The sequence below is a fragment of the Petaurus breviceps genome, unplaced genomic scaffold, assembly GCF_028583685.1.
Source record: "Petaurus breviceps papuanus isolate PSGF00001 unplaced genomic scaffold, PetGlider_PUasm1.0 90977, whole genome shotgun sequence".
In the NCBI taxonomy this organism is placed as follows: Eukaryota; Metazoa; Chordata; class Mammalia; order Diprotodontia; family Petauridae; genus Petaurus; species Petaurus breviceps.
This window is the reverse complement of record NW_027187391.1, coordinates 41,970,722-41,984,600: the sequence shown is the minus strand read 5'-3', so window position 1 is coordinate 41,984,600 and position 13,879 is coordinate 41,970,722.

The window sequence follows — 13,879 nt, the reverse complement described above, 5'->3', positions numbered from 1 at the left end:
ACCAACTGGAGAGACCCAGTAGACAGTTGGTAATATGGGAGTTCAGAAGGGAAATTAGGGGTAGATACATTGATTTGGGAGTGTGCAGAGTGATGATAACTGAACTCAACATGAAAGATGAGATCACTGGGACAGAAAGGGCAGAGAAAGATAAATGACCTTTTTTAACTCCTTGCCAGAAATGTTGTCACTAATATAATCTCATAGCTCCCTGTGCCATATCCACTGTAATTTTATAACATATATTGTATTATGATAATAACATATCAGAGTACATGTCTTATTACACCTACTAAATTTTCAATTGTTTGAGGACAAGATGTATTTTTGTTTGGGCTTTGTATCCCAATGCCAGCACAGTGCTAACTCCATAGTATGAAGGATAGTCAGCTACTTGGTGGAAAGACAGAAAGAAAACAAGAGTGAGGGTCTGGAAATACTCCTCTTCTTGGAAAACACTGGCCTGGAGCAAGGATCCAAGAGGAATTTCGGTATAAACATAAGGAATTTCAGTATAAAGGTAATGAAAGAAGGAAAACAATTGTTTTTTAATATAAGTTTGATTAAGTTGTAGTAACAACTCTGGGAAGTAGGTGCTATTATTATACTCAATTTACAGATGAAGAAATAGAGGCACACAGAAGTTAAATCACTTGCTCTGGGTCACCCACCAAGTTTCTAAGGGTAGATTTGAACTCATGTCTCACTGACTTCAAGACTAGCACTCTAGCACTGTACTACCTAGCTGGATCATGAAATCTCAAAAGAATAGAGTTGGAAGATCTGTCTAGGTCAAGCTTCCTAGACCAGGATTTGGAGTTAGGGGACCTGGGTTCAAGCCTTGGAAAGTACAAGCTTGTTGAATCTGTTTTGTCACCTATAACATGAGCGTAATAATACTAGTACTACTAATATCAGAGGGTGTTGCAAGTAAAGGGCTTTGCCATCTGTAAATGGCTATGCTAATGTGAGTGGCTGCCAATAGTATTATTTTACAGATGAGGATGCTGAGGCCAGAGAAATTAAGTCACTTGTTTAAGATCAGACCAAGCTTGTTTGAGAACACTAAGCACCCAGATCTCTTGGCTGCTAATCCAAAATTTAATAAGATACAGAAAGGAAGGAAATCCTGGAATTTTAGAGTTGGAAGGGACTTTAGAGATAATTTACACCATCTCCTCCACTTTAGAGAAGAGAAAGCTAAAACTTATAGAAAACAAGTGAATTATCCAAAGCCCCAGGGCCATAGTAAGAGCTAGTCTTCTGATCCCACACCCCTCAAAAGGATGAAGAGGACAGGATTTCAACTTGGTGAACTGGATGGTGATCTCCAACGGGAGATGTAACATGGAAAAAGCACTAGATTTAGGGTTAGAGGGCCTGGATTCATATCCTCACTCTTCTTACTTCTGTATGATCTTTTAAATTCTCTGAGTCTTGGTTTCCCTACATGTAAAATGAAGGAGTGGGATTGGCTCTCAAGATCCCTTCCCATTTGAAAACCTGGGATCTTTCCATATGATCCTGTGGAAAAGATATTGGCCCCTTTCCAAAGATATCTACTACGTTCAAGTACCTGAAATTCCATCCTCAAAAGATTTATTTCACTGCCTTCTCTATAGGCATCGCATTTTAACATACAGGTGTTCAAAGAGGAGTAACAAACTCAATTAAACAAGGTAGAGGGAAATAGTTTGAGTGTTTTCCCCATATACTGGAGAGCTTGGAGAAGCACAGAGATTCTGAGTTCCTTAAGGATAGCTCTGAAAGTAGAGAAAGGCAAGTGCTGTGTGGAGAAATAAAAAAGGCATTTCTGAAGTTCCTCCCTGACACAAAGGGTGTAGGATGTCAGAAATCTGTGAGGAAGAGATCAAGTCAAAATCCTATTGCTTCATCTTGTAGAGACAACCACACTGGCATACCCAGGATGGCTGCTAGCACAGGTTCTTAGATTTGTTTTAATAGCTGTTTAAGGGGTCAACTCTTTTTTTTAAATTACATTCACTAGTTCAAGGGAAAAGTCAGCACCCTGAACTTCAGAGAAAATACAAGCAGAAAAAATGAAGACCAACAGACACTTTACATACATGCCTAGATCGAGAGAGCCTTTACATCTGAGCTCTGAACATAGGGCCACTCAGAATCTCAACCAAGGAATCACAAGATCCTTCTCATAAGCAAGCCCCCAAAGCAAAATACCAACTCAAGAGTATATATATATACACTTTTCAGAGCCAGAAGGCATCACAACCCTTGTGATTTAGTGCCTAATTAGAAATTAGGAAAAGGTGTGAAAGTCTTCCTACAAGCAAGCCTCCCTAAGAAAGCTTCCCTTAATGGGCTCCAGGTGAGGCCTATTAATGGACAGGAAAGATCTCAAATCCCATTAACATTACACTTCCTAAGGCTGGAAATGTTCCATATGGGTTTGAGGGCTGGAGAGTGAAAAAGGAAAGAATATGAATTCTGCTCTCTTCTAGAGGATACAACCCAGAGGAAGAAAAGGCTATGAAAGGAGGATGAGATCTGGAAGATGGGGCTGAGTCAGGGTGCTACTAAGAAGGCACAAGGTCCAGTTCTTCCATCACTAGAATTAATTAATAAACCAGTTGTATAAATTTGGGAATTTTCCATTTTCCCCTGTAGGTATTCTTTCTTTAGTGATTTGGCAGAATCTAAGCTAGAAAGTAATAGAATTGTACAGTTGGAAGGGACCTTAGAGAAAATTGAGTTTAACCCAGAATTAGAACCTGTATCAGTGAGATCACAGAGTCATTGGAACATCTTCTTTGATGTTCTTTGTTTGTACTTTGATGGGTCTGTGTTCTCATTTATATGTATATTCCTTCTGATGATACACATCACAGTCTATACATGACTGCCTACCTTGTGCAATAATCATCTGTGTCCTCCCACAAGAATACCATAGGAAAGGGGCGGCTAGGTAGCACACCAGCCCTGGAATCAGGAGGACCTGAGTTCAAATCTGGCCTCAGACAGTTAACACAAAAACCAGCTGTATGACTTTGGTTAAGTCACTTAACCCCAATTGCCCTTAAAAAAAAATACCATAGGAGATTCACCGAAAATGCTTAGTCTTCCTCAGTGACAACACTGATAGAGCACACTCATTAACATATTATCCCTTGTGCTCAATATTTGAGCAGCCCATCTTCTGTTTTCCTTTTTATTTCTCTAATGACTCTACCTCTCCTGAACAAATCTTTGTTTTTCAGTGTTACAACCTATTCGCATCCATCACACACTCCTTCATGGTCCATTCAACTTCAATCTTAGGAGAAAGTAGCATGCCATGAGTCAAAGGCTACATCACGCAATGGAACAACTTCGAGATTTGGAGTTAGAGGGTGCAGACTCAAATCCTGTCTCAACCACTTACTACCTATATGACCTTGGGGAAGTCACTTTAATTCTCTGGTTCTTAGTTTCTTCATCTGTAAAATGAAGGACTTGGACTAAATGATCTCCAAATCTGTGATCCTATTACAACAGTAAACCCTTGTTCTCCAAGTGAAGGGGGGGGAGGGGACTGTTACCATCAGGATATCACCAAAAAAAAAAAGTATAGGTGCCAAAAAGATGGACCTTTGTTTCTGGAAGAAGCTTTGATCATTAAACATCCTTGATAAATCAGGGGAAAAAGAGGTACATTGATGTACTGTTGGTGGAGTTTTGAAATGGTTCAGTCATTCTGCAAAGTAAATTGGAACTATTCCTCCAAAGGTATTTAATTGAGCATGTCCTTTAACTCCACAATACTACTTCTCATGGAGATCAAATAAAGAAGAAAATAACTCATATATACAAAAATATTTATAGCAGTTCTTTTTTGTGGTGGTAAAAAACTGGAAAGAAAGGGGGGGGGGTGGAATATTCATCAATTAGATAAGGGCTAAACAAATTATGGCATGTTAATGTAATGTCATGCTATTATGCTTTAAAAAAAATTATAAAAGAGAATTTCAAAGAAACCTGGGAAGATTTATATGAACTGATGAAAAGTAAAGTAAGAAGAACCAAGAGAACAATTACATAGTAACAACAATGGTAACGATAAACAGCTTTGAAACACTTAAGAACTCTGATCAACACAACAACTAACCACCATTCCAATTGTAAAGTATGCCTAATAGAGAGGTGATAGACTCAGGGTACACAGTGAGGTATGCATTTTTTTGGATATGACCAATGTAGCAAAATGTTTTGCTTAACTATGTATATTTATTATAAGGGCTTTATTTTTCCTTTTTTTTTTCCAATGGTGAGGGGAGGCACGAGGGAGAGCAAATAGATTTATTTATTTTTTATTTTTCATTCATTTTAAACTTAAATACAAAATAAAAAAAGAACATTTCCATGTGCACAACAGATTATAAACAAAGGATTCAATATAAAACCATGAATCTCCATTTCAGAAGATTACTTTTAAAAAACTATGTAAAATATAATATACATGGCTTTCAAAATCCAGTTTTTCTGTGCTTCCCTTTGAGGTTTCTTTTGTTCCCTGCTGTGCACTTTTTTCTTCCTCCTTCCCCAACCCACCCTAGAGAAGGTTACAATTAAATGTGTGTATACATATGCATATAAAAATACATGCATATATATGCATACACACACATGCACATACATATGTAAAACTGTACTATACATACTTCGGTTTATCAGTTCTTACTCTGAAGGTGAATAGCATCTTCCTTCATAGATCCAAGTCTTTCCATGTTTTTCTAAAATCAACCAGCTCATCATTTCTTATAGCACAATAGTATTCCATCACAGTCATATACCACAACTTGTTTAGTCTTCTCCAGTTGAAGGGCATTTATCATTTTAGATGATCTGATTGGTATAAGATACTATCTCAAAATTGTTTTTCTCTTATCAATAATGATTCAGAGCATTTTTTTCATGTTACTCTATATAATTTTGATTCCTTCATTTAAAAACTGCCTATTCATATCCTTTGACCATTATCAATTGGGGAATGACTTATATTGCTAGAAATTTGACAAAGTTCTTCATATATTTGAGAAATGAGACCTTTATTTGAGAGACTGTCTATGAAAATTTTTTTCCCATTTTTTTTGCTTTCCTTCTAATCTTGGCTACATTAGTTTTATTTGCACAAGAACTTTTAAATTTAATATAACTGAAATTATCCATTTTATACCTCACAATGCTCTCTATCTCTCGTTTCTTTCTAAATTGTTCTGCCATCCATGAGTCTGATAGGTAATATTTTCCATGTTTTTCTAATTTTCTTGTGATATCTCTCTCTATATCTCTAGGTCATGTATCCATTTTGAACTTATTTTGGTACATGGTTTAAGATATTGGTCTATGTCCAATTTCTGCCAGACTGCTTTCCAGCTCTCCCAACCATTTTTACCAAATAATGAATTCTTATCCCAAAAACTTAAATCTTTGGATTTTTCAAACACAAGGTTTTATAATCCTTTACTACTGTGGATTGTATGTCTACTCTGTTTCACTGACCTACCTTTCTATTTCTTAGCCAATACCAGATAGTTTTGATATTTGATGCCTTGTAATATAGTTTAAGGTCTAGTACCATTGAACCTCCTTCCTTTATATTTTCTTATTCATATCTTTGAAATTCTTGACCTTTTGTTCTTCCAAAAGAATTCTGTTATCATTTTTTTCTAACTCAGTAAAATAAATTTTTAGTAATTTAATTGGGATGGCATTGAATTAATAGATTAGTTAGATAAAATTGTCATTTTTGTTATATTGGCTATGCCTAGTCATGAACAATCAATATTGCTCCAATTATTTAAATTTGACTTTATTTGTATTAAGTGTATTTTATAAGCCTGGAGAGACTTTCATGGGCTGATGCAAAATGAAATGTACTATGTACAAAGTAACAGTAATATTGTAAGATGATCAGCAATGAATGACTTAGCTGCTCTCAGCAATACATTGATCCAAGACAACTCAGAAGGATTTATGATGAGAAATGTTATCCATCCCCAAAGAAAGAACTGATGGTGTCTGAATACAGATTGAAGCATATTTTTTCACTTTATTTTTCTTAAGGGTTTTTTGTATATGTTTTCTTTTAAAACATGACTATTATGGAAATGTTTTGCATGACTACACATGTATAACCTATATCAAGTTTCTTGCCTTGTCAGTGTGGGGGAAGGGATATGGGAAGGAAGAAATGGAGAGAATTTGGAACTCAAAGTTCTAAAAATGAATGTTTAAAATTGTTTTTACATGTAACTGGGGGAAAAGAGTGTTTTATGATTATGTTTGTGTAGTTCCTGAGTCTGTTTTGGCAGGTGTACTCTCAGGCATTTTATACTATCAACAGTTGTTTTAAATGGGGTATCTCTTGCTATTTCTTCTTACAGGATTTTGTTGGTGATATATAAGAATGCTAATGATATATGTGGGTTTATTTTTACATCCTGTTACATTGCTAAAATTATTATTTCAATGAATTTTTTAGTTGAATCTTTAGGATTTTCCAAATATATCAACATATCATCTGCAAAAAGAAATAATTTATTAATTCATTTCCCCTTCTGATTCCTTCAATTTCTTTTACTGCTATTGCTAGCATTAATTTTTTTAAGCAATTGTGGTTAAGTAACTTGCTCAAGGTTACATAGCCAGGTGATTCTGGGTGGGTTCTAAGTGTCTGAGCCCGGGATTCGATCTCCAGGTCATCCCAACAATGGAGCCGGTGCTCTTACTCGCTGAGCCACCTGGCCTCCCCCCTATTGCTAGCATTTCTAAAGACAATATTGAATAATATTGGTAACACATAGTGTAGTTTCTCTGTTTTCTCTTTTAATTAAATCTATTTAGCTTTAGCTTTGTCTGAGATAATGATTGCTGCCATTGCTTTTTTCTCCCATCAGCTGAAGCATAAATTCTACCCCAGCCCTTTCTTTTAACTCTAAGTGTATCTCTCATTTTTAATTGTATCTCTTGTAAAGAAGATATTTTAGGATTCTGATTTTTAATGCATTCTACTATTCTTTTCCGTTTTATACTTAAATCTATCCCATTCACATTTAAAGTTATAATTACTGGTTGTATTTCCCTCCATCCTATTTTTCCTCACTATCTATCCTTTTTACCCTATTCCTGCTCATAGGTCTAATTTACTTCTAACTACTACCTTGCCATTCTATTCCTTAATCTATCCACCCCTCTAAGTGTCCCTCCCTTATCCTCTCCCCACACACACACACTCCTAATTCTTAATCTATACACCCTTCTAAAAACCCCTCTCTTATTCTATCCCCTCTCTCTTTTATTTCTGTATAAATTTAGAAAACTTTTATACCTTTCTAGATGTATGTATTGTTTCCTCTTTAACGCAATTCCCATGAGAGTAAGGTTCCAGTACTTCCATTCCTCTACCCCCACTCATTTCTTCTATACCAGTTCTTCCTTTCACACCTTATTTATATGAGATAATTGTTCCTTTTTACCTCCCCTGCACATTTTATTTTTTTGGAATCACTCCATCATACTCAACTCAACCCAAGCCTTTCTTTTAAACTACCCAAGTAATGATAACAGTCACAACCAAGGACTGATAACATTTTCATATATAAGAAGTAAACAGTTTGACCATATTGAGTCCTTTATAATTGGTTTTTCATGTTTACCTTATGTTTCTCCTGAGTCTTATATGCTGAATTTTCCATTGAGTTCTGATCTTTTTATCACAAATACCTGAAAGTCTTCCAGTTCATTGAATAAACTTTTTTTTGGGGGGGAGGGTTTTTTTTGCCTTTTGGAGGGCAATTGGGGTTAAGTAACTTGCCCAAAGTTACTAGTGGTTTTTTTGTGTGGGTGTTAAGTGTTTGAGGTCGGAACTGAACCCAGGTTCTCCTGACTCTAAGGCCGGTGCTTTACTCACTGTGCTACCTAGCCACCCCTCATTGAATGAACTTTTAAAATTTTTATTATTCAGGATTATACTCAACTTTGCTGGGTAAGTTATTTTTGGTTGCAACCCCAGCTCTCTTTTACTCTTCAAAATATTATGTTCCAAGACCTGCAATCCTTTAATGAAGAGACTACTAGGTCTTGTGTGATCTTGATTATACCTTGATAGTATTTAAATTATTTTTTTTCTTATTGCTTGTAACATTTTTCCCTTAACCCGGGGAATTTGAAACTTGGCTATATATCTGTAAATTTTCCTCTTGGGATCTCTTTCAGATTGTGATCAGTGGATTTTTTCTATTTCTGCTTTACCTTCTTATTCTAGAAATTCAGGGTAATTTTCCTCAATAATTTCTTGTAATATTATATCAAGATTCTTTTGGGGGAGGGGAGTAGCTAGGTGGCACAGTGGATAGAGCAACAGCCCAGGAGTCAGGAGGACCTGAGTTTAAATTTGATTTCCAACACTTGACACTTACTAGATGTGTGACTCTGTATAGCAGCAAGCACCCTAGCATACCCAGGGTGGCTGCCAACACAGGTTCTTAAATCTGCTTTTCTAAAGGAAAGCAACTCAAAATGGGTTAACAATCTTGCTTTAATCAAACATATGTCATTTACCTAGTTCAGGGGGAAAAGGTCAGCACACCGAACTTCAGAGAATACAGAGGTTACAAGCAGACAGAGAAACAGATCAGCAGACAGGCTTCCAGCTATCTGACAATTACATTCATATCTAGTCAGTTACCAGAGAGGGAAGCACCAACATCTGGGTTTTCAAAGCCAGGGGGCTCAGCGGCTGCCCAGAGTCTCATCTGGTGAAATCACACAACTCTTCTCAAGGTGACCCCCAAAACAAAACCTCACATCAGGGCATATATAGCCTTCTCCTGGATCAGAAAATGTAACAACCCTCTTGCCCACTGCCCAATCACAAAGCAAGAAGGTGTGGGCATTCCTGAAAAACAAGCCTCTCCCATAGGCTCCATATGACCACATTCAGCCTATTAGGGAGCAGAGAATATTTTCAAATCAGGTAAGGTTCTCAGTGTCACTTAAGTCTATCAAAGGGACAAGGGGCAGGGAAGATCTTCAGATTACCATTCCCATAACATTCTGGGCAAATCACTTAACCCTTATTGCCTCACCAAAAAAAAAAAAAAGATTTTTTTTTAATCATAATTTTCAGGTAGTACAATAATTCTTATATCATCTGTCCTTGATTTGTTCTCCAGATCAGTTGTTTTTCTAATAAGATGCTTCACATTCCCTTCCATTTTTTCATTCTTTTTAATTTTATTATTTCTTTGTGTCTTATTATGTCATTAGTTTCCCCTTGCCCAATTATAATTTTCAAGGAGTTATTTTCTTTCATAAGTTTCTGGATCTCCTTTTCCAGTTGGTTGACTTTCCTTTCATAATTTTCTTGATTTTCTTGGATTGCTCTTTTTTTTTTCTAATTTTTCCTCAATCCCTCTTATTTGATTTTAGAATTCCTCTTTAAGTTCTTCCAAGAACTCTTTTAGGGCTTGTGACCATTTGATGTTTGTCTTTGAATTGACAGTGACTTTTTTAACTTCACTATCTTCCTCTGAATATGAACCCAGATCTTTTCTATCCCCATAGTAGTTGTCTATGGTTGGGTTCTTTCTCCTTTGCTTACTCATTTTTGTTTTTATTATGTTTTCTTTTTAGCAGCTTATTATTACAATAGGCTCTAGTCCTGGGGTATGAGAGATGGTGCCCCAGACTTCAGGTCCTTCTTATTTTCTGAGCTCCATCTGGGGGCCCAACCTCAGGCATTACTCTTCAACTGTCAAGGCATGGCTTGGGACCCTAGCCACAATGTCGCACAAATGCCCTTGTTTCTTGTGTCCCTCCAAGTGACTGCAAACTTCAGCTCTTCTTCTCTGCCTGTGAGCCAAAACCAGGGACTCAGCTCTCCTGTAAACTCCCACAGCCAGAAGAGTCCTTGCCCCACCATACTCACCAGGTGTGTGTATGTGCTTGCTCCTTCTTGCACTCTGCCACAACTAGGATTGTGAGACTGGTCAACACAGCTGGGCCTGGCACCACAAAATAGCAGAGGGTCCTTCAATCAGCTACCTCCCTGACCCAGCTGCCCCCAGGGCTTATTGTTTGTTGATTCAGAGAAGTCTGTCTGGAAGTGTTTGCACTAAACCCCTCTACTTTGGGAAGTAAAGTCTTTCCTGCGGTTTTCTCTTGTCATCTTGGGAGGATAACTGTTTTGCCCCAAATTTTATTTATTACTGCAGCTCTACCTTCACTCTGAGGTGATGTTCTGTCTTTTGTGTGAGGGAAATTTGGAGAGCCTGGAATTTTCTGACCAACTCTACCATCTTCCCAGAATTCTCCCTCAATGTATTTTTAAAGCCCTCCATAAAATCACTCATTGGAGTAAGTAAAGCATCTCTAACGAAAGCAATTGTGCTTAGTACCTTGTACCCTTTAATGAAGAAATGACCTAAGGAAGAGTTGTATGTAAAGCTCAATAAAAGACAAAGGGAAAACACTACAAACTTTTCCACAGGCTGAGTGGTGAAGAAGTGGTAATAGTAAGAAACCAGAAGGGGGAGTCAGCCAGCCAAGTCCAAGGGTCTGCTAAAAGGAAGAGGCTGGGCTCTTAACTTTAATATAAGGATCTAACCTGTGTAAGTCAAGTTTACTTTGCTTGACAGTTTCTCCAAGGGTTACTATGAAAAAGAAAATGGGTTTAGGTATCAGGGTAGAAGGCCCTAAACGTCTTCCAATACCCAAGAGGGAATTTTGACACAGAAAGTTTGGGACCTATTGATTTTAAAAGAGATTAGTTTTTCTCCTTGGTTCTAATTAGAAGTCGCCTCGGTGAAGGCAAGAAATATTAACAAGAGATGTATAAAATGGACACACATACAAAATTCCCTTCACCTCTCTTAAATCCACTGTCTTAATATCAAGCCACACCCTATTGCCTCTAGGATAAAATACAAATGTCTCCATTTGATATTTAACGCTCTCCTCCACCTGGCACCAGCCTATCTTTCCAGGCTGATTTCACAGCACACCTCTTCAGGGACTCTTCATATTCCAGTCCAACTGGACCTTTTGCTCTTCCTCTTTTATTACGTCCTATCACCTACCTTTACACAGGCTGTTCCCCCTTATTTAGAATGCTTTTTAGAATTGAGTGTCACACTTCATGGCAGTGGATAGAGTGCCTGACCTGGAGTCAGGAACACTCATTTTCTTAAGTTCAAATCTGACTTCAGACATTTACTAGCTGTATGTCTCTGGACAAGTCACTTAGTCCTGTTTGCTTTAGTTTCCTCATCTGTAAAACAAGATGGAGAAGGAAATGACAAACTATTCCAGAATATTTGCCAAGAAAACCCCAAATGTTTTGACACAAAAAACCACAAAGATCTTAGACACAACTGAAACAACTGAACATTTTCTCTCTTTATCTTACTTTCCTTCAGGGCCCATGTCTAATGCCACCTTCCACAAGTCTCAATCAGGCAGTCAACAAGCATTTTATTGAGCTCTTACTTAGTTCCCATCCTTGTGCTTTGCACTAGGAATACAAAGAAATGTAAAAACAATAAATCATTCCCCTCAAGAAGGAAGTATTCTAATGGGGAGGCCTTTCCTGATGTCTCTGGCTACCAAGTTATTAGGGCCTCTTTCCCGAAATTAGTCTGTGTTTACCTAGTGTATGTTTTGAGTTCCCTGTGTATAGTACATGTTGTCTTTCCCCACCCTGCTCCCATTAGAATGTAAACTCCTTGAATGTAGAGACTATTCATTTTTAATCTAGACCCTAGCTCATTACTCTGCATATATTGGCACTTAATAAATGCTTGTTGAAGCATCTACTTGGGCATTTTTTCAACCACCCTTGAAACAATGATTGTACTTTAGAGAGAGAGAATTATTTTGTCTAGAGTATATTTTAAGGTTTTTCTTAACTCAAAAATCATACATTAAGATTAGAGGGGAATTACTGCAAAATAATATTGGAATCCCAGAGGAGGAAGGGACTTTAGCAGGTCATTTCTATATTTTGCAGTACTAAATGTCTCAGATAATTGTTATTGTAGTTCAGTCACTTTTCAGTCATGTCTGACTCTTTATGGCCCCATTTGGGGTTTTCTTGGCAAAGATACTGGAGTGAGGGGGGCAGAGCCAAGATGACAGAGTAAAAGCAGGGACTTGCTCGAGCTCTCCCCCAAACCTCTCCAAATACCTGTAAAAAATTACTCTAAACAAATTCTAGAGCTGCAGAACCCACAAAATGACAGAGTGAAACACATCTCAACCCAAGACAGCCTGGAAGGTCTACAAGAAGGGTACATCACAACAGGTTGGGAGCGGAGCCCAGTCTGGCATGGGCTATGCCGGGCACAGACAGGGTCAGAGCAGACCTAGGGGACTGAATCACTGGCATATGTGGCTGTTTCCAGACTTCTCAACCCACAAACACTGAGAACATCGTGGAAGGTCAATGTGGGAATTCCATGGGACCTAAATGAAAGAGGAGCATGCAGTCCCACCCCAGTCTAGCCCCAGGGTGACAGATGTGGCAGCGACAGCAGCAGCTGCTGTTTCCAGAGCTCTGGGCCCACAGATGGTAGGGGACCCAGCAGCTAATACAAAACCCCTAAAGCCTGGGACAATATACTGACCCCCACCCCCACTGGAAGCAAAGTCCTGCCTTGATAGGGAGTTAGAAAGTCAAGTATTTGCCTGGGAAGATGAGCAAACAGCATTAAAAAAGTCAGACTATAGAATCTTACTTTGGTGACAAAGAAGATCAAAACATACAACCAGAAGAAGACAACAAAGTCAAAGCTCCTACATCAAAAGCCTCCAAGAAAAATATGAATTGGTCACAGGCCATGGAAGAGCTGAAAAAGGATTTTGAAAATCAAGTAAGAGAAGTAGAGGGAAAACTGGGAAGAGAAATAAGAGTGATGCAAGACAGTCATAAAAAACAAGTCAACAGCTTGCTAAAGGAGATCCAAAAAGATACTGAAGAAAATAACACCATGAAAAATCGACTAACCAAAATGGCAAAAGAGGTCCAAAAAAGCTAATGAGGAGAAGAATGTCTTAAAAAGCAGAATTGACCAAATGGAAAAAGAGATCCAAAAACTCACTGAAGAAAATAATGCTTTCAAAATTAGAATGGAGCAAATGGAAGCTAATGACTTTATGAGAAATCAAGAAATTATAAAACAGAACCAAAGAATGGAAAAAATAGAAGACAATGTGAAATATCTCATTGGAAAAACCATTGTCCTAGAAAACAGAGCCAGGAGAGAGTATTTAAAAATCATTGTACTACCTGAAAGCCAAGATCAAAAAAAGAGCCTAGACATCATCTTTCAAGAAATTATCAAGGGGTGGCTAGGTGGCATAGTGAATAGAGCACCAGCCCTTGAGTCAGGAGGACATGAGTTCAAATCTAGCCTCAGCCACTTAATACTTACTAGCCATATGACCTTGGGCAAGTCACTTAACCCCAATTGCCCTGCCTTCCCTCCTCCAGAAAGGAAGAAGGAGGAAGAATAAGAAGGAGAAGGAAGAAGGAGGAAGAATAAGAAGGAGAAGGAAGAAGGAGGAAGAAGACATCAAGCAAAACTGCCCTGATATTCTGGAAATAGAGTGGAAAATAGAAATTGTAAGAATCCATCAATCACCTCCTAAAAGAGATCCCAAAAGGACAACTCCTAGAATGTTGTAAAATTCCAGAGTTTCTGGGTCAAGGAGAAAAAAAATTGCAAGCAGTCAGAAAGAAATAATTCCAGTATTGTGGAAATACAATCAGGATAACACAAAATCCAGTACCTAATGACAATTAACTATCAGCCTCACTTCATTCTTTCTCCTTTCTCAAATGGTAAGGGACCTATATAACCTA